At 43.0% G+C, this 22826-nt stretch overlaps 1 protein-coding gene across 7 annotated transcripts in view; it reads right to left on the bottom strand.

Annotated features, from left to right (window-relative positions):
• The window catches only part of LOC111871755 (secretin receptor), a 126794-nt gene that overhangs the window by 49560 nt on the left and 54408 nt on the right, over window positions 1-22826 (bottom strand). The gene's annotated exons all lie outside the window — the stretch shown is intronic.

Raw genomic sequence — 22826 nt, 5'->3', positions numbered from 1 at the left:
AGCGCATAAAATGTCTTCTGAAATAATTTGTCATATCTTCGTTCAACTTTAAAAATATCCATAGATGAACCCTATACCACACTTTAATAGAGGTTTTCTACGGACATTTTCAAAGTTGAACCCAAGCTATAACAAATAAATTATTTAATGAGATAGGTTGTAAGTTAAAGTGTGTATATATTGTTACGTGTTTGCTAGGCAACGCGACAAGAAATTGTCTGGTTTCCCGGAATTGAAAGAATATTTTTATTGGACAGCCACTGTTACACTTACACTTACAATTACAATTATCATCCACTTGTTTCTTAGAACACTTCTGCTCTGGTAAGAGCTCTCTGCCTCTAGATTCGAATACAACTTGCTTCTGCTATGGTCGAAGCCAGACTGACTCTTATAGCGTGCGCTCGGACTGACTAGGGAACATCGTGTTCAAGGGTTCCGTTTTATCCGCTGGAAATACTCGCTTTCATGGATATTATTTAATTTCCGGGGAAACGTATTTGTTGTTTAGGCGATTCCTATGCAAGGGTCTGCTGGTATTGCGCTTCCACTGAAGTATACGTTATCGCAGCCGTTGCCTATCAATGTGCGTCTTATCGCCCGGCTTTTAGGCGGCACGCCACAATATTTTTTGGCAGATATGTATTTTCTCCTAAGTGTTCGGATAATTAAACAAAATAAACACTGGATTGCTGACTATGAAAGTTCCTAATGACATTGATACCTTTCATTCGAGTTCATGTCGTCTTGTGTATGTAGAAGTCCTGTGAAACGCCGGTTCCATGACAACGGAGTCCTAAAGAAAATACTTAAAGGGTTCTTGCTTTCAAGGGTTAGTTCTGAAGTGGAACGGGCCAGAGGGCGTAAGCTGTGAAGGCTGTGATGAAATTTCCATTGCCATTTACTGCAGAGGCTACTACCCAAACAGTTATTTTCCGCCATTACAATATCGTAACTTTTCTCAATCAGAATACACCTGCACTCTATCCCTACAGACATCACCTTAGCGGATACAGTGGAAACAATGACGTCATTATGCTCAGTTCGATATTCGATTACTCTTTTGACTGTTGATTTCTGTGTCCATGGCAAGTCGTGAAAACATATAACGCCGTGTTACTCCGGCAACTTCTCTTACACATGACAGAGGCAGGTAGTCTAACACGTAGGATTTCAGATGGCCGTTTAAACGGATAGCTCTATATATATATAAAACAGACTATACTCTGTCGGACTGGTGGTGCTTATATAAAGTTTCGGAAAACTCACACGCAACCTTGGGAGGTAAAAAGATAAATCTTTATACATGTTCAAGCAATACGCCTGAAGACAAATGGAAGAGTGAAGGTAAATTTTTATTTATTCGGGCGTGATGGAGGTCAATGTTGGACTTCACGCTTGCTTTATTTTATCCAGTTTACACTTATGTGTTGGATACGAGGCTGAGTGGGCTCCCATGGTCGTTCTGGATGTGATATTAAGCAGAATAATTCGATCCCCTGATGGGAACGAAACCCTGGTATTCTAACCCCTTGCCAGTCACTTTACTAATTCATAAAAATGAAATGTAAGGCTTGTGAATGCAATACGCATTTAATTTACGTTTGATAACGGCAGACTTTCGCTAATTCACAAACTCTACAATTAATTATAACGCGCAATAACTCTTCTCTGTCTGCCGTGTCTTAACAAGTGGTTGACTGGTAACGGCTCCCAATGCAGTAGATTCTTCAGCTTCCGTGTTGCAGGGCTCCGGTCCTCGCTGTCTGTCGCCTATCTCACAACTCAATTAGGCGTTTCCTGGTTACAGCCTTCTAACAAGGGCTATTGTTCACGCCCTTACAGCTCAAAAACTGCATTCGCTAACCACCGTCTCAAGACTGTACTGCTCTGCCTCTGGCATCCTAGCTAGGGCCCAGGACCTCTTTCCATAGATTACAACCACTCACCACTCGATTCTACCCGAACTGACTTATATGTGTTTCGATTCTTCAGATATACCCTCTACCTTCTGCACGGATCCACAGAGAACACCTTTTTCTACAGTTCCTCTATTGCTGCGTGCATTACTGTTGCTACGTTTATGTGGCGTTTAGTGTGCAATAGCCTAGTTACGAAAGGCCGCGCCATAGTTCAAGGGGTTAGTCGCTTGCTTCTCACCGCGGCGGCCCGGGTTCGATCTCGGGTCTGGTCAAGTGGGATTTGTGGTGGACAAAGTGGCGCTGGGACAGCTTTTCTCCGAGTACTTCGGTTTCCCCTGCCAATCTTCATTCCACCAATTTCCCCACACTCGCCCTCACCTATCATCTGCGGCTGGTACAATAGGCCAGAATTGGCCGCAGAATAAGGGACTTAGTCCCACTCCACTAGCAATAAAAAAAATAAAATAACTAGTTACGAATTTATCTTAAGAATAAACTATTCCGGCTTTAAGTGGGCATTCCACAATTTTATTTGTAACTTCTAATAAAGACTCGTAGTTCAAAACAAGCCGACCACAGCGACCACGTGGTCTAAGGCATGAACAGCCTTCGCCCGCTCGAACACTGGGATCGTGGGTGCAAATCCAAATCGAGGTATGGATGTCTGTGTGCATTTGTGTTGTTCTGTGTGTAGGTAGCGGCTTTGCGACGGGCTGATCCCCGTCCAAGGACTCTACCGAATGTGTATAGGGTTAAGAAACTGAAAAAGCGGCCAAGGTCCAAAGGGTTAGAGAACCGTAGAGAGAGAGAATTCAAAACGAAACACGAATCAGCTCATTTAAATGAGAGGCAGAGGTGTTATGTGGCATAGATTGAGAGTGTTTGAGAATATCGTGTTAAGAACAGCCGAGCTTAGAGGAAAGAAGTGAAGACGGAGAAAATTTCATACTGATGAGCTTAATAATTAGCACTCTACAGAGAGTGTATTACTATAACTATAGTTATAATACAAACATCTGCGATAAAGTCAAGCATAAGAAGACTGGCAGGGAATGTAGCACGCACGAGATCTGAAGAATGCGTAAGTAATTTTGATCGGAGTAGTATACTAGATTAAGTGTGAGATTTATGCGTATCACTCAATCGTGGAACTGAGCTGTTCTCTAGAAGCCGCCGTGCAGCTACTCAAGAACAACCCAGACTTTTATGGTACCCGAAGGTTCATTATCATGTTCAGAAGAGCCCTCGACTGGTCCCTTTCCTGAGCCAGATCAATCTAATCTCCCTCACTCCATCCTCTCTCTCTCTCTCTCTCTCTAAGATCCATTTTAATATTGTCCATCTACCTACGCCTTGGTCTTCCTTCTGGCTTTCCCAACACTATCCTATATGCATTCTTCTTTTTCCCTATTCGTGATATATGCCCTGTCTGTTATGCATATACGTATAATACGAGATGGTGTTAAAATGGGTAATTAAACAGGGTACAAAATTTGGACTAGATTCATCTGGCTCAGGATATGGACTAGCGGAGGGCTCGTGAACCTGATAACAGATCGTCGGTTTTGCAAAGATGCAAGTATTCCTTTTTCAGTTGTGTTTCTGCTTCTTGAAGTTCTATATGATGCATTCGCAAACGCACCTGCATACCAAACGTGTGTAACACTGTATTTCGGTATTTCCTGTGCACTGAGTTCCCCATCGCAAAGCCCAGGACTGAAGCCTTACATTGAAGGACAAGCAGTATTCACCGACCCCCCCCCCTAAGAGACTGCACGCCCTAACATAACAACGCCATTTGGAAGATGGTTTCTTTTGTACGAGTAATATAACATTACTGGATGTCACACAGGCATTTGTGTTTTAAATGTCGAACATATCAATAGCCAGTGGCAAAAAATTAAAAGCCTGATTTCCAGTTCGTTCCGCACAGTGCATACGTGGCCGCTAGTGGAAATACTGGGCCTTGTCCGTCACAAGACAAGAGCACTGACAATGAAATATATATATATATTTCTTTTTGTCCTGTGTAAAGTTAGCGACTGATATAACAGGTTTCGTAAAAATAACATCTTACTGAGAAATCAGTTTCCGTGGACTGAAAAAGCTGGATCTGCCGCTCACAGTGGCCTCGAGGTCTAAGGCATCAACTTTCTTCGTTCGCTCGAACACTGGGATCGTGGCTTCGAATGCTACTCGAGGCATGGATGTCTGTGTGGGTTTATTTCGTGTTTATGTTGTTCTGTGTGTAGGTAGCGGCCTTGCGACGGGCTGATCTCCCATTCAAGGAGTCCCTCCCATTGTGTATAAGAGATACGTAAAATGTAAAGTTGTTCCTGTGTTTCACTAATTAGGCACTACGCCATGAAGACGTATGGGGGAGTGGATGTATCGATCCATATTTTCTTGACCTCGGCACTAGCTGGACGTGAGTGGTCAGCTTCACGCCCCGGCTGCTTTATCCCCGGGGAAAGATTCCCCGGTACCCATTGGATAGGAGGTTGGGTGGACCTCAGAGCCTGTCTGGACGACGTGGAGAAGAGAAAATTCTTGAACCTACCGGGACTCGAACTCCGACCCCTCGGTCGTCCAGCCCGTAGCCAGTTCAGATTGTGTACAGGATTAAGAAACTGAAAAAGCGGCCAAAGTCCAACAAATGACTGTAGAGCCACAGATAAATAATACATTAACGCAGGGTAATATTAATCTCTTCCGCACAAATTTTGAAGAGCTGACCTAATTCATTTTCTGATCTGTACAGGAGACAGTTCACGGCCAAAGCTTATCTCTATGATCCACTCATCCTTAGGTTGTATAATTAATGACTATGAGATTATTAATGATGAAGTTTAAACTTTGAAAGTTACATGTCGTCCTGTGAGTTAGAAGACGGTAACTAATCAGGCGGTGGTCGCAACTTGTCGCAAGTTGTCGCGTTTTCTGGAAGGATGTACACGGCCAAGTACCTCCGTATGGATTGCAGGAAGCCCGACCGAGTATTGAACTGGGTACCTATTGAGTGTACGACTAGACAGATAAACGTACATGAACCTGCTCGGTCTCATTGCTTGATGCGAGTATCATCACGATCATAAAGCAGAATATCAACTTATTAACGTTTTGGAGGAAATTTCTATTTCGATTTTCAAAAGATGGAAATATATATCTGCTTTGGCCACTCGGTGTCATAACCGAGAAAACTAATATCTACATAGTAACAAATGAAACGGGAATAATTTCCATAATTCAGTAGCCTGAACTCCAGCAGCCAAATTGTGTTGTTTCCTGTCAAGAACACGCTCGTAATATGGAATCTACATAACACAAAACAACGCTGTGGTGTATATGGAGAGATCAATAGTAGCAAACGTACAATTCTGATGAAACTCTCAATGTGGAACCAATTTGTATGTACGGCAGAACACATCTCAATGGCAGTGTGCTTGTGGGACACAGCCAATGGTACAGGTAACTTGTGAAACTAACTACAAATACCGGATTTATTTGCATGGACAGTAAATCGCAATGCCACTGTGTATGTGAGAGATATTAACAGCATGAAACGTAGGGTTTTGAAGACACTACCTAGTTAGGCCGATTAAAATATGTTTAAACAAACCGTATAGTAAAGTCCATACAGGTAAATACTTGTCTTTTAACTTTCCTGTCAACAATGGTCTAAAACAAGGAGATGATTCATTGTTATTGCTTTTCAACTTTGATTTAGAATAAGCCATTAGGAAAGTCCACGAAAACCAGGTGGGATTGAGATTAAATGGGACACATCAGCTGTTGGTCTATACTGACGATGTGAATCTACTGGGTGATAATGTAGATACCATAAAGAAAAACACACAAACTTTAATTGACACTAGTAAAGAGGTTGGTCTAGAAGTAAACACAGAGAAAACTAAGTATATGTTGCTGTCTATTCACTAAAATGCAGGGAAAAATTATCAGATAAAGATAGGTAACAGATGTTTTGAAAATGTGGCACAGTTCAGATATTTCGGAATGACTATAACAAATCAAGACCTTAATCTGGAGGATATTAAGAGGAGATTGAATTTGGGCAATTCTTGCTGCCGTTCAGTCCAGAACATTTTGTCTTCTCGTCTGCTGTCTAAAAATATATTAAAAAAAAAACACAGAACATACAAAGTTAAATTTTGCCTGTGGTTCTGTAGGGGTGTCAAACTTGGTTCTGACAGTAAGGGTGGAATATAGACTGAGGGTGTTTGAGAACAGGGTATTGAGGAGAATATTTCGACCGAAGAGGGATGGAGAGGAGGTTGGAGAAAACTACACAATGAGGATCTTCATAACTTGTACTCTTCACCAAATATAATCAGAGCTGAAGAGAACATGTAGGATTTTAGTAGGAAAGCGAGAAGGAAAGAGACCACTAGGCAGACCAAAACGTAGGTGGGTGAACATTATTAAATTGATCTTAGAGATCTAGTGAGGGGTGGTATGGACTAGATTGGTCTGGCTCAGAATAGGAACCAGTGGAGTGCTCTTGTAAACACGGTAATGAACCTTCGGGTTCCATAAAATGTTGGGAAGTTCTTGAGTAGCTGCACAATTGGCGGCTTCTCAAGAAGGGCTCGGCTCCATGAAGTTACTTAACGCAAGAATTATGATACTTGAAAAGATCTGCTTAGATATGGAAATCCTGAGAGTCAGAAATTTCCGGTTGCACACTCACTACTCTAAAGTTAACATTGACATAGCTACAGAAGTGTGACTCGGCGGGAACACAGGATGACAGGAATGTCGGTTCAGTAACTGATAACTGGAAAACATTCATCATCAAAGGATTTACAGAGCAGCGGCATGGGACGAAACCTACTGTAGTCACGAATACATACAGAGTCTGTCTGTCACTCTGGTGTCGAGACGTCTAGACTGACTGTACGCGATACGCTGACGTTCTTACAGCTGCAGTCTCGTTGAAAGCATAAGGGTGAAACTCCTTCAGAAAACGGCAACAGCGTAGTAAAATTATAAGTGTCATAGCAGGATTCTGAATTTCATAAATTCTGCCAGTTTTTCTCTAATCATAACTCGTATGTTTAAAGGGAAGCTGTTTCAGGGGAAACTAAATTCGGTGAGATAAATCCGGAAAATAACATAAAATCATGAATAAAGCAGTCTTCTGGGATGTGGCACCGTGTAGATGTAAAATCATGATTGAATATTTCACAACTGTAAACATTCTATTTAATAAAGGAAGTCTATTTCAAGAAAAAAGTCACAGATTTTTAATATGACAAATCGAAGCTATCCTTTTAACAGGCCATGGAGGCCCATTGGGTTGTGAGACGTCGAGGCTCCCATATTTTGTACACAATTGGCTCACAGGGAGCTGTGAAGTTGTCAGCCTTACATTTAATTCCAGGAAGATTCCCGGCAGTCATTTCTGTTAGTAGCTGAGTCGACCCCAAGGCATTAGTGAGGCTGGATTAGACTAACTGAAAAATTAAATTACATCATCGGGAATCGAACCGGCGATCTGCTTGTTTGTAGTATAGTGTTTCACTAACTACGCTACCGCGTGCCCCCAGTATGACAAAGTACCCATCTAAGATACACATGTCCAAATTTGCGAAATTATTTTTCTTTTACCATTTTTAACTGTTTTAATTATATTCTGTGCTACACAATATATTATTTCACTGTGCCATAATATGTTAACTACCTAGATCTACCTACAGTCACTACATAAGTGGTGTAACATATTCACTCAAAATATTTCCCGACCGACTACAATAAAATCATATTTTGATTAACTCTTTCAAGGGTCCAGTGATGACCAGATTGTGGCCCCGAATGTTATTATATTATAATATTAAGTTTCAACGTACAAGAATGTGTGTAACAATATCTATATTTAAGGTCTGAGGTTCTCACAGCGGTGGTTATGAAAATTTCTATTCTTTGGGATAGAACGTCGAGTAGTCCTATGTAATTCAACCGACGTTTCGGATGAATATATTGCCTTTACCTTCAGAATCGAAAAATAAGCCAAGCGAGAAGCCAGCATGAAGCAGACAGCATGATGGTTTCTTCCTTGGCTTACACCTCACCATGAAAACGGAGACGACATGTTGCTCCGAAACTCTCGTTAACTTCCAATGAATTACACAGTGTTATACTCGTATACCACAACATTACTGTTGCTACCGCTGTGTGTGACCAGTTTATATAGTCCATATCGCTTGCAGAGCAGGCGAGGTGCGTGAACTGAGCACATCCCCACCTGGGTACGCCACAGTCTGACACTCAAGCGTTTCCGGGGGAAGAATCCGTGGATATCATAGATACTGTTTTTTATTTTGAAAAAAAAAATATATATATAAAAGGCCTAGGCAATGCCCACCCAGCCCTCCGTAGCGCAGTCTTACAAACATTTTTTTAATAATATGAATGCCGTCGATGTTCCGCCGTGTAGATCCTGTGTGAACCGACGTTTCGGAGGAATGCATCTCCCTGAAGATGGATGCGATATCTTCCTCCGAAACGTCGGTTCACACAAGATCTACATGGCGCCACATCCCATAAGACGGCATTCTTCATAGTCACTGCCGTGAAAACCTCAAATTTTATATATTTTTCTATCATTGCGGTCGCCCCACAATGATAACTGCAAGAGTACACTATTAATATTTTCTACAATTACTTCTTTTTCTTTAATAAATTTAGGTATTTTGTTTATGAAGTAACAAACGCCTTACATAAATCTTTTTACTTGCAGCCTTAAAAGCTCTTTAGCTGATTTTGAGTATTCTTTTTTTGGTTGTTCTCAGACAAAATATCAATGATTGTTGCCCTTTGGTCCTCATATAGTTTACAATCCCAGAAGATATGTTCCTCCGTTTGTTAGACAACTGTCGCATGGACATGCCCACTCACCCCATTTAGCGCCCACGCTTCAGAAAGGACCGTAGCGTTCCGAGCGGCCAGTCACGTACTTTCTCTTCACAGCAACAATGCAATTAATTATATTCATACTGTGATTATCCTCATTGTTCATGTCTGTCAGTTCAGCGGACACCAACATTCGCATTTGGTGGTACTTCTACAAATAACACTTACAGCTGCAGTCTGACATGAAAAGGGACGACCTTCATAGTACTTACCATTCTGCTGTTGAGCTGGTAAAGTTAACGAGCCGAAGATGTTCTTATATTCTGTGTTCAGGGATCTAACGCATGTCCCTTTCGTCGGCAAGGCGGAGAAACCATCAGCAGCCGCTCTGAGATATTGGACTGCAGTAAAAACAGAGCCCAGCGAGGTCGTGCTTGCGAGCAGCCATGGACAGAAAAGAATCTGTTGCAAGCTGAACAAAGCCACTTTAATGAATCGAGACAGAGTAGGGCCACTATGTGTCGCGCCACATCACTTTAACTTCTCCACTGCTAATGGGTAAAGGGGTGCAGAACATGAGGCTGGCTAAGCAGCTCCATCTAGCAACCAGTATAAAAAACACAATAAATGCTCCGATAGATTCGTCCTATGTATTTATCTATCAACACTATTGACTTAAGTTTACGCCCACAAGTCCAATATACATCACTGCCAGCTTAAAGGTCACATCTACCCTATCTATCGCCACTGTTTTATTGATGATGCTTTATGTTTCACTTATCTATATTTGAATTAGTTTTATTGTTTCCCGGTTCGTCTTATCATTGAAGTATGAAGTTATTGTTCTTGTTACAAGATAATTTTTAATTCTATTAGACTTATTGCGAAATATCATCAAAACCAAGCAGGCCCTGAAAGACACTGGAAAGCGGCAAACGTATGGGCATACACGCAACAAGCAATCAAGCCGCCAGCAGTAGATTTGTTGATGTAATAAACAACATTTATTGCGCCGACCCGCAAGACGTAATAAACGGTTAAGCTGTTATCCGAAAAATCACACAGCGACACAGTGGTTTGTAGCTTTTGCCAGTTACATTTACCATATTTCGTACCACACACGGACCGCCTTTGCGGTCTAGTGGTCAGCGTTCCTGGCTACGGATCCAGTGGTCCCGGGTTCGATTCCCAGCGCTACAAGATTTTCTGAGAAGTAGTGGGTCTGGAACGGGGTCTACTCAGCCTCGTGAGGATAATTGTGGAGTTATTTCAAGAAAATAGCGGCTCCGGTCTAGAAAACCGAAATTAACGGCCGTGGGAATTCATTGCGCTGACCACGCTATCCGTTAAAGTTTGTACTAACTTCGCCAAAATGTGGCAGTCGCTCGGTCTGTATAGTTCGCTTGCGGACTAAAACCACGGAGTTGTTTTTTGTTTGTTCGTATCACACAGGACCAATGAAAGTGCTATTGGCATTTGCGGTCCGAAAAGTAAAACACTGAAATGCACATCACCTAGATCTAAAGCAGGATCACTAATGTCACTGTAACAGAAAACTATATGAAGCAGAGCCTTTCATGAGAAGCTCAAGCAGTCGAGTTCCCCGCCTCTTACGCAACCCGACGGTTTATTATCCTGTTCACAAAAGCCGAAATTTGATCCTACCCTTAGCCAGATCAGTCAACTCGACATCAGAGGCCTCCCTTTAGGATATTACATTCTCAGTTACACATAGCTATAACAATTGGACTTCTTTCAGATATTCTGGCCGCAATGGCTTGCTCCAACTGAGTAGGTGCCTTCTTTCCTTACCTGAAGACGGAAACAGTTTCCGAAACGTCGCATTTTCTATTTCTTAGAATTCCGGACGATGGAAAAAGTCCAAAAACCCAGTAATTCTGTGTGTTATCCACAATCGTCAGAACCCTTTAGAAAGAAGGAGCCGTACGTTATACCGCAATATTTCTCATTTTCTTATTGAGGAGAACAGCAACTCAGACTGTACGGTGTCGAGTGTCAGGATGATTGATAAATAACGAACTCTGAAGTTTACGGAACCATGTCACGTGGGTCCCTTGTCACGGCATGGAGCGTCCTAAGGTTGTGGACGGAGGAGACGGTCTCTAGGTACTGAATAAACAGTCGCGAACAGCAGAAAATGGGTGGTCCTCAGGCATAGGGGTTGGGCTAACAACTCCTCACCGCAAAAATATAAGCTTCTTGCAAAATGTAATGAAGATCATCGGACCTGGACGGGTTCTTTGGATAAACGACCTACGCTAAAGAACATGGAACTACATAATGATGAGCTTCATAACTTGTACTCTTCGCCAAGTATAACTAGAACGACAGAGTCAAGGAGGATGAGATAGGCACGTCATGTAGCACGAATGGGGGAGAAGAGGAAAGCATATGGGATATAGGTGGGAAAGCCAGAAGGAAAGAGACCACTAGGAAGACCAAGACGTAGGTGAGTGGATAATATTAAAATGAATCTTAGAGAGATGGAATGGGGTGGTATGTACTGGACTGATCTCGCTCATAGAGACTAGTGGAGGGCACCGGTGGAAGCGGTAACGAACCTTCGGGCTCCATAAAATTCTGGGAAGTTCTTGAGTAGCTGTATAATTGGCGGCTTCTTAAGAAAGGCTCAGCTCCATGAGGTTAGTTAGTTAAAGTGTATGGAAGGCAGAGATCATTAAATACATGTATTTTACCACCAACATACAGTGACCAGGTTGCAGATAATCGTGAATGCAACGAGTTGACATTTCTGCCACTTTTAATAAAATTAAAAATTTCGCTGAAATGTCATTCGATGTTGGTCCTGGAGGTGAAAGTCTGCACACGATTTTATTGTTTGTGACATATTATGGAACGAGACGTGTACAGTTGTCACCCTGAGATAATGTCCAGTAAGTTCAGAGACAGAAAATTAAAATGTATGCATTTCCTTATCATTCAGCAGCTGCCTCGGGTTTTGCTGCAAGGACAGAGGATTATAGCTAAGGATTTGCATGAGAAATTTATCACAGTCCAGGGATAATGACCAATTACACAGAAACATGTGTGCTCAGGTTTCCCAACGATAACACAGAGCGCATTTCTATTTGGGTTCTTTTTTCCTTCACCCGGCCATTGGAGCATCGTGCTTCGCACTGCAATAACGTACCTCTTGTATTTCCATATTCATTGTTCTAATGGTCCGAAGGCGGTACAGAGATACACACAGAGGTACACCCTGTATCTCCACGATAAGCGGTCCTTTGGAGCTGCATGAGGATCCGTCATGCATACAGTCAGCCAATTATTGGAGTGGAGACTACACATCATTGACATTACTAATTAAGAATGTAATAATTAAGCGCATTTTAAATTTTACCCCTTATTAACTCTATGTATGAGCCGGGGTAGCATACTCAGTATAGCGACTAGCTACGGGCTGGACGACGAAGGGGTCGGTGTTCGAGTCCCGGTAGGGTCAAGAATTTTCTTTTCTCCACCTCGTCCAGACAGGCTCTGGGGCCCACCCAGCCTCATATCCAATGGGTACCGGGGGGGAGGTAAAGCTGCCGGGGCGTGAAGCTGACCGCTCACCTCCAGCTAGTGCCGAGGTTAAGAAAATATGGATATATACGTCCAATCTGCCGGTCACGGTAGCCGAGCGGTCTACGGCATGTACTGTCTTCGGTCGCTTGGAAACCGGGATCGTGGATTCGAATCCCACTTAGGGCATGGAAGTTTGTGTGCTTTTTTTGTGTTTGTGTACAGGTAGAGGCCTTGCGACGAGCTGATCACCCGCCCAAGGAGTCCTACCGAATGTGTAAGATTTAGAAAAACCGAAGTGAACGGAGAAGTTCATGGAGGAAGGCCTAGGCCCACTGGGGCTGTAGTGCCAAGGAAAAAAAAAGTTCAATCTCCCATATACCTTCATGGTGTAGTGTTTAATTAGTTAAGTAGTGTTTTTAAATTGACTTCCGTAACCTTCCGATCAGTCGATTTCTGTTTATTAGTTTTCCTTGTTTCTGTATTGAAAGAAGACAACATGACCGTTTGTTTACGTAGGATACGGTTGCTTCCAAGGTAAACGTCGCAACAGGACCTGCAGTATAGATGAAACTGTATAGAAGGCATCACGCCGAAATGTCGTTCACGGTGGCCGCGCGGTCTATGGCATGAACAGTCTTCGTTCGCTCTAACGCTGGGCTCGTGGGTTCGAATCCCACTCAAGGCATGGATGTCTGTTTGTGTTGCCAAGTGTAGGTAGCGGCCTTGCGACGGGCTGATCCCCCGTACAAGGTGTCCTACTGTCTCTGTATAGGATTAAGAAACTGAAAAAGCGGCCAAGATCCAAAAAAAGGAATGCAGAGCCATAGACAGATAATGACACTGAAATTAAGAAATTAAAGTTTATTCATGTGTGTATAAGAATCGCAAGCACAGCTCTATGCAATGTTTGCAAATCGCTACTGTACCATGCCAAAAATACAGAGCCCCACATTTCGTGACATTTGTGGTCTCTCTCTATTGTGTCAGCTGTAGGATATAGGAAATGCACAGAAACCGACAGAAATCTAAAGTAAGTTACTTCGAATGCTCACAAGACAGTTCTTCTTGGGGCGATCTGCCTGTAGTTTTACACTATCTGATCCATTTTTCCTGATCCGGTGTTCTGTTCATATCTGAAGTTTCTTTTGGCTCTCATTTATCCTCACGGTTGAAAGGGCATGGCCGCCAACGAAATGGCCCTGCTTGAAGTCTCGTTTGAATGTGATACGAATTCTTATTCGTAACTGAGCGAAAGAAGAAATATTGAAATGATTTTGGTAAAATACCATGTGACTCCTGTGTAAAATATAGCCGTGCAGTTATAGAACCGAGTGTACAATGCTGCAACCTACGGTGGGCTTTGGTTTTTGTAACAAACTACTATGAACAATACATGGGACTACTGGGTGTCTGGATTTTTTGTTTTCGTATAGTGGTGGGTGGAGTCCAGCTGGGTCCACTCGGCACGTCGGCCACTGATTGGTCTCTTGTACCTGCCCCGGGTGATTATGATGATGGAGAATTTGGTGGAATGAAGATTGGCAGGAGAAACCGAAGTACTCGGAGAAAACCTGCCCCAGCGACACTTTGTCTACCACAAATCCCACTTGACCAGACCCCGGGATAGAACCCGGCCCGTGGCGGTGGGAAGCCAGGGACTAAGCGCTTGATCTATGGCGCGGCCTTTACAGCAATGATATAGCTGGCAACAGTTAGCGACCTCCGTAGTCTAGCGGTAACGTTCCCACTTCATGACTCGTAGTACGCCGGTTCAAATACCCGGTGGAGGTCGTCGAATTTTTAAGGGCGGAAAAATTCAGGGAACAAGCCCTCCGGGAGGGACTTTAAGCCGTGGGTCCTGTGTCGTAGCTTTACTGCACGTAAAAGAACCTCACACCTCCAAAGGAGGTCACTGAGCCAAAATTACGGATGTTTCCCGCCCAACAGCAGTCTCTAAGGCCTCTGATAGATGGGGGAAGCATTGTAGATACTTCTCAGCCAGTAGAGCCGGTCTCGCTGGCTGGGCAGGACTGATGGTAAGCACCAATACCGGTAGGATATAGAGACTGGTAGAAATCATAGAGGGAAGCACAATGGACCACTATAGGTCTAAGTGCATGGGCAAACCCACCCTCTCTAATAACTAACTAACTAACTAACTGGCAACAGTTACACTACTCTGACATATTCTATGAATGCAGAAAAAAAAAACAGATATCCTATGATGCAAATAATATTGTTAGGGTGAATTGTTATACAAGTCAGAGCGATAAGCTTTCAAATTATTGAGAAGTGTAGAACAAAACGCCAATTTTGCAATCGCATTCAGTGACTGTGAAATATACGGAAATCTACCGAATATAACGCTATTGGGCCCCAAAAGTGTCATTATGGAAATAGCGATGATGGAAGGTTTGTTGTACAATCAAACTTTCCACGGGGAATAATAAATGGTTTAGATAAAATCGTTTTTCTCATTGCACATACACCGTCCCTTCGTCTCAGCGGCGCACTCTTGACGTCCGACATGGCGCACTGGCTTCTTGCACCGAAAAGTGTTCAGGTCCTGAGGATGCACTCCAGATGCATGGTTGCAGCATGTGGATTCTCCAGAAGACACTCTACCCACAGGTTCTCAATGTAACTTCACGCTGTAGCGAGCCAGATTCAGCATCCACGTAATAGTCTCGGCTCAAATTATGGCTTCAATTTTAATTTACATTTACTTACAATCTTTAATATATTTACACATCGTGACTTGTATACCCATTGCTAGGCAACGATTCGTAAACACATTCCAGCGCAAGCACACTCGCTCAACAATAGAACGTCTATTACTGGATAACGAATCAGTAAACATACCTACTTAACAACAGAGGCTGTTTTCCGTGGGGTTCGTGAAAAGTGGTTATAAAGGAGTATAGAACAGCAGTCGAGCAGTGAAGGGTCGAGCTTCGAGGCGCCAGCCTGCCGGGATATGAGCTTGGGAGCAGAGGAATTGAATGGAGTTGAGTCTTCGGAGTTGGCAGCTGCAGAATAATGGCAAGAAAAGAATTAGGCCGTGAAAAGAAAATTTCATGTGCGATTTTAAGTGACAGTGAGGCTATGATAAATCTACTGCCAGGATACGAGTAGTGAAGGCTGAGAACTCTAGTGCGTGTGTAACGGTGAACTGTAGGGTGTGTATGAGTAGACCAGCGATAGCACTATATTGCCTGTAGTCTCGAGTTGTGTCACTGTAGAAGATGCAATCAATCCAATCCAGAACCCGTCTTATACCTCACCCCTACACGTGACAATATGCCAAAATATATACTTCAGAACATAGCGTAAATTATTTTGTTGTATGAAGGTGAAATGGTTACAGCTTTTAGCTAAAACCTATGGTACTAAAGAAGACGTTTTCAGGAAACATTGAGAAACAGAGTGAGAGTGGAAACATGATGTAAAGAAATGTACACTACTTCGTCAGCGATAAGGAAATTAGAATGCTGAGATGGTATGGCCAAAGGGAATGAAGATCGGAGAAAAATTACCGAAAAATTCGTGGAACAGGTCATCATAAGGAAGAAAGGGAAGACACCTCACAAAAAATTGGGAAACACATACTGAGACGAAAAGTTCGTTCTTCCGGGATACAATGTCATGTACTCTGGTGAAAGTCAACCGGTATTTTGGAGCGACATATCACTTCCATTTTCAGGGTCGAAGAGTACGCCATGCAAGAAGCATACTCAGTATAACAGCGCGCATCATGCTGGTGTCTTGATTGGTTTATTCTTCGATCCTGAAGTTGGGAACGATATGTTTTTGCGAAACGCTGATGTTCATCAGTCTACACTGCGTTATATCATGGAAGATAAAATGCTTCATAACAACCTCCTCGAGAACCTCAAATCCTTCTTTAAAAGTTCAGTTTTGGTCCTAAGTTTGTCATCTACAGATTTCAGTCAAAAAACAAGTTTGTCATAACATATGGTGAAAAACTACGAAATACCAGTAGATAGAACTGTTCATAGGCTCCGCATGGAGTCCTACATATTGAGCCCATTATGGAAGACTGCTGTTCGGAAGGAGAAGACTAACAGATCAGATCACTGTGAAAACTGAGGACGGCGAACCAATGAAAGGAATAACGCCGAGAAGTAGAAGAACATGAAGACAAGGGATAAAACAACGTCTGCAGATGCAGTCTTTCTTCTGTTCGCCTCCCTGTCTGCTCATGTACATTTCACACTAGTTGACATCTCCTTAGGGTTTGACGGCATCTGTACCAAGAAATGTACAAATTTCTTTAGCCTCCCCCATATGTCTTCACGGTGTCGTGTTTAATTAGTTATGCACAGAGACAACTTTACATTACCTTACCTTCCTTCGTCGGTACGAATACTCTGTTAGCATTCAATACTCAGATACGCTCAAGCTGTGCTCTTTCTTCGTATGAGAGACCAAGCTTCACAACAAAACAAAACAAGTTTGCCCTAGACACATCAGTAGTAAACACGAGGGTTACTTCAAACGTCATGGCAACATAATTTTTCGGAATTTCGAAAGCTCCGACCTGAATTTCCAAATTTGCCGCCGAGAGACAGCAACCGATGTTTCTCGTGCCGTGATCGCCCAGTGCATGGAGGAAGATAGGCTCTGGCCTCTGAAGGAGACATACAGAGACTGACCAGGCAACCGTGCATCGAATTTTACGAATTTTAATCACAAATGAATTTTTTTCGAGGATTAAAGAATGAAAAAAAAAGTCATTCCCTAATGTGCAATTTTTCTTGCCTACTATACCTACGCCCCTTCACATCTACCTGATCTGACTAAGCCAATCGGAGGGGTATATAATGCCCTTTCATAAGTATATTTTGAACTTTCTTCACTGTAACGTGTTTGCCCAAAAGAAATTAGTTCCCATGACTTTTGAAATAACCCACGTAATATGCGAGTTACGACCGGTAGAAGTTCGCAGCTGCAAACGCCATATCTCGGATGTTGAGATGACGAATATTGATAATGTTACGTATAAGTTACACATTATCGATATTGTCTTCACGGACCATCAACGCAATTAGCTTGTTGGGGCAACAAAAACATGTTGGATAAGCACGCAATGCGCCTTTGAGGCAAGACAATATCAACGTGACCGGCAACTGTCTGCTGTGTTGACCGAGTGACGGGTATTCAGGAGGAGGCAGCTGGAGAAGATTAAGATAAGCGTTGCCTGTAATTATATGGAGATGCGGAAGGGGGGGGGGCAGAGTTGATGAAAACTGAGAACATGCACTCCTCGCAATTGCTGCGTCACTCAGCGAACAATCGATAGTCGCAAAGTCCGCACGAGACACAACAGCGATATGAAGCAAATTGTTGATTGTGTTTATTTTGCGAAAGAGAACTCCCTGCGTTGTGTTTAATGGAGCTGAACGTCGTTATTAAACTAATATAAAGCTAATGTTCGGGCTTCAAGGGATATTTTAATTGTACAAGGATCTAGCTAATGTGCGCATTCCTTGGCCTGATTTCTCTTATACTGAGCTTACTTAATGCCTGTAATTTTTGTGTGTTAGATTAATTTTCTATGTACATGTTCAGTAAACTTTATTAAGACTGAAGAGTACTGTAATATGGGATGCAACGCCATATTGTCGAGGCTTCGGAAGAACTTACTGATAATCATAGAAACGTTGTAAAAGTCTGAGGTTATGTCAGACAAAGTCTTGAATTATTGACATAAATTATCTAAGTAACGCTCTACATGCACAACACATGACTGTGTGTGTGTGTGTGTGTGTGTGCAATACGAACGTAGGCTTTGTGAATTCCAGTTGGAACCCCTCCTAAAATCCGTAGCCTCCTTCTTTTGAAAGAAAATATGACACTTATTTCGACATAATTCAATATGCCGTTAGAAATTAAAGACAAAGAAGGTAAAGGTAAATTTGTCTCTGTGCATAATCATGACTCCACGAAGGTAAAGGTAACGGTATCCCAGTAACAGGCCGTGGAGGCCCATAGGGTTGTGAGATGTTGAGGTTCCCACATTTTCTAGACAATCGGCTCATAGATGGCGGTAAGGTCAGCTTTACGCGCCGGCCGCCCTTTATCCCTAGGAACATTCCTGGTATTAATTTCTGTTAGAAGCTAAGTCGACCCCAGGGCCATAGTGCGCCTGGAAGAATCAGCTTAATTGAAAAAGAAAATGCACCTCATCGGGATTCCAGCTTGTAGCATAGTGCCTCAACACCACTAAGGCATACAGGGAAATAGGGGCAAGTTGGTTAATAACAGAAGCGAAATAACAACCTGCGGGTAGCCGTCATGTTGTCGCGTACAATCGCCAACTTCATCAATGCAACAAACTAGAAATATGTGACGCCTCAAGAGGCAGAGTTTATGTCCGGGGTAATTTAATTTTTTTTACATCCGCATAGTGGGGAATGGAGTCCAGCTGGGTCCACTCGGCACGTCGGCCACTACTTGGCCTATTGTACCTGCCCCGGGTGATTATGATGATGGAGAATTTGGTGGAATGAAGATTGGCAGGGGAAATCGAAGTACTCGGAGAAAACATGCCACAGCGCCACTTTGTCCACCACAAATCCCACTTCACCAGACCCGGGATCGAACCCGGGCCGCCGCGGTGGGAAGCCAGCGACTAACCGCTTGAGCTATGGGGCGGCCTCCCGAATACGGTAGGAAGCCCTGCTATGCATGCCCTGGTACTGCTCACGGACGGGGTCAGCAGCTCCGACTCTTCGCACGTATGTGGCAGGAACAGTTCTGTACATTTTCCTGTTCTTATACAAGTGCAAATGAATTCAGAGTCAAAAGGAAAAAAACACACAATGTAGAAATCTTATGGTTTTGTTTCTACAACAGTATCACAAAGGAAGCTTCTTGTTTGATGTAACGTCTTCTAGTTACTGTTTATGAAATCCTCTGGCTAAATTCAGTTTTAAAACATGCTTCAAGGAAATATATTTTGTAAAATAATCACAATGCACACAGAAACAAGCACTTCCCTCTCTTGCCTTTACGATATATAGGCCAATAAATAATGGTGCCCACTTACAAGAAACTTTCTTTTTCTTTCGGCGCTACAGGACCCCAGTTTGGGCCTTGGCCTACCTCCATGAAACTCTCAGTTTCATTTCAGTTTACTAGACCTCAGACATTCAGTAGGACTCCTTGGACGGGTGATGAGCTCGTGGCAAGGTCTCTACCTGTACATAAACACAGGAAAACACGAACGCGCGCACGCACACACACAAACACTAAACATCCATGCCCTGAGTTGGATTCGAACCCACGATCCCGGTTTCCAAGCGAGAGAAGACAATGCATGCCTTAGACCGTTTGGCTACCGTGACCGGCTTTTGGGAAACTTTACTTTCAGAAATTTCATGAATGATACCTTCTGTTACCCCTTCTCCTATCGAAGGTAATCAATTTGAAAATACATAAAACTGGAAGCAATTTTGTTTCTTTCGTTCTGGGGGGCGGGGGGGGGGCGAAACCATGTGTCTCTTCCTAAATGCCCATTTGAGGCCCAAATCCAGGGGAGGCAGTCTCAACTCCTCGCAGAACTGGAGACAGTGACGCAAGTACAATGAAGGCAGGTTCTCATTCTCTCACGTCGAGATCACAGACACAGTTGAGGACGACACCCAAGCGATCGTTTTCTGTTTCTGCTGTCATTGCGTGGCGCACTGTGGTCAGTAGTGCAACCATGTCTCCATCAGCGCTCAATGTTGCAGGATCTGTCTCCGCCATGTCACCACTTTGTCACGTGATGTGGCAGGCTACTCTGGCATACGTTCTCTGTGTCGTAAACAGTTCGGCAGCAAGGGTAAGTCCAGCATCCGCTTGGGGCCGCCATGCTGTTTCGTCCGTGGCTCAAGTACATCCTCATGCCGTCGCCAATTTTATAACCTACAAAATATTTCAGAACCCTAGATCCACATCTTTGCGCCATATACCTCTAGAACCATTTTAATATTATCCTTCTGTCTACAATCAGGATGTCCCACCAAATTCCGCGTACATTTTCCACCTTCCCATGCATACGTGTCCTGTCCATCTTCCTTGGCCATCAGAATAATAACGGTACAATTTCAAACCTCATCTCTATGAGACTTCTCTAACTCATCATTTATTTCTAACCCCTTAGTTCCAAAAAACCTTAGACACCCTGTTCTCAAATAGGCCCATCCTCATTTTATCTTTTCCTTTCAGTATGGGAGACAAAGTTGCAAAACCACATTTATAGTTCGGCATATTTTAATATTCATATTTTTAGATAACAGAAGAGAAACAAGTGACAGAAAGTGTTCCTGAAATTTAATATGTTCTTAATTCCTTCCTAAACACATTTTCATTTACACCGTCGTTCCCAAAGATTTGAACTTGAACTTGAACTTTTTACAATTTTAAACAATTTACTGCTTTTTATATTGCACCAATCTTTACACTCATTAAGTCACCTATAATCCTTGTCTGATTCTTATTTTACTGAACGACAACATACGCATTTCTGAGGTTACTGCCACGTCAATGGAATATTACAGCGATTATGAATGTTACATTTTATGAAACAACATATCAGCATTTTACGGGCAGGATGACGCAACCCAGAAGGGTACGAAGTGGAGTAACTGGAACCCAGTATAGGCCGCGCCATAGCTCAAGCGGTTAGTCGCTGGCTTCCCACCGCGGCCGCCCGGGTTCGATCCCTGGTCTGGTCAAGTGGGATTTGTGGTGGACAAAGTGGCGCTGGGGAAGGTTTTCTCCGAGTACTTCGGTTTCCCCTGCCAATCTTGATTCCACCAATTGCTCCACAATCACCCTCACCTATCATCTGGGGCTGGTTCAATAGGCCAGAAGTGGCCGCATTACAAGGGACTTAGTACCACCCCACTAGCATTAAAAAAAAACTGGAACCCAGATTCAGCCCCGAAGTATCAAAGTTACAAGTCAGCCGCGATTATTACGTGATCCCGTTCGCCCCCCCCCTCCCCGTGTTCATACAGGAACACGCACCGCTCCGTGCTTATATTTAACGACACTCTACATCAAACTTGTTTTCGCAGCTTTACTGCACTTACCTGAAGTAGGCCGATCGTTTTCTGTCAAAACTCATTTATCACATTCTAAACTTATTTTCGTATGGTCGATGGACAAACAGCGGTGTAATTTAGCGTTGATTTTGTAACCAAAGACGGCGGTAGAACACAGTCACTCGGTATTTACTTTCACCCGCTCTAACTTGGAAAACAGGGAGAACCTAAGTGAAAAGTGAAAGGAGGGAAGTCCCTCTCTTCACCTAATTATCCTGTTCAGGTTCCGATCTGAGGACTTTTCTTTTCTCTCTATGGTTCTGTAGCCCGTTGGAACTTGGCCGCTTTTTCAGTTTCTTAATCCTATACACAATCAGTAGGACCCCTTGGACGGGGGATAAGCCCTGTCGCAAAGACCGCTACCTACACAGGACAACACAAGCACAGAATGCGGACAGACATCCATGTCTCGAGTGGGATTCGAACCCACGATTCCAGTGTTCGAGCGGGCGAAGACATTTCATGCCTTAGACCGCGCGGCCACTGTGATCGGCTCCGATCTGAGGAAATGAAACTGAAGTGAAGAATAAACAGGAGAGCTTACGTCACACATTTGGTAAATCACGAGTAGCACATACTTTTTTCCGACCCCAGCATTGAGAAATAAACTTTTCCTCCAGCAGTCTGAATATCCCAGACAACAAATATTCGGACTCAAACCTCAAGTCAGCTCTCGTCGCGTGACAACACTTTCTACATATATTAATGTATTTCTGACATATCATTAAACAATTAAAATTGCTATCTTATGGATTTTACCATCCCACTTCTACACTGAAGGTGGAATCAGATGGTAACTCTGAAACTTTTTAAACTCCAGCCTGAAATATGAGCATGGAAGGAAATTAAGGACTGACTAGCCCATGATATTATAATTACAATAGTAAATGATATTTTCACGAAGTGATAGGAGGTTGGAGAAAACAGCATAATGAAGAGATTCATAACTTGTACTCTTCTCCAAACATAACCAGAATGATCAAGTCAAGGAAGATGAGGTGCACAGGGCATGTAGCACGAATGGGGGAGAAAAGGAATGTATATAGATTATTGGTGGAAAAGCAAGAAGGAAAGAGACCACATGGAAGGCAAAGGCGTAGGTGGGTGAACAATATTAAAATGGATCTTAGAGGGATAGAATTGGATGGTATGGATTGGATTGATCTGGCTCAGGATAGAGAACAGTGGAGAGCTCTTTTGAACACGGTAATGAACCTGTGGGTTCCATAAAATGCTGGGCAATTCTTGAGTAGCTGCAAAATTGGTAGTTCCTCAAGAATGACTCAGTTCCATGAGTAAGTAAGTAAGTAAGTAATTGTTATTTTGAACCGAGAAGCAATATTTCATAAAACATACAACTTGAAATAAC

The sequence above is a fragment of the Cryptotermes secundus genome, unplaced genomic scaffold, assembly GCF_002891405.2.
Source record: "Cryptotermes secundus unplaced genomic scaffold, Csec_1.0 scaffold633, whole genome shotgun sequence".
Classification (NCBI taxonomy): domain Eukaryota; kingdom Metazoa; phylum Arthropoda; class Insecta; order Blattodea; family Kalotermitidae; genus Cryptotermes; species Cryptotermes secundus.
This window is presented reverse-complemented; position numbering and strand designations above follow the sequence as displayed.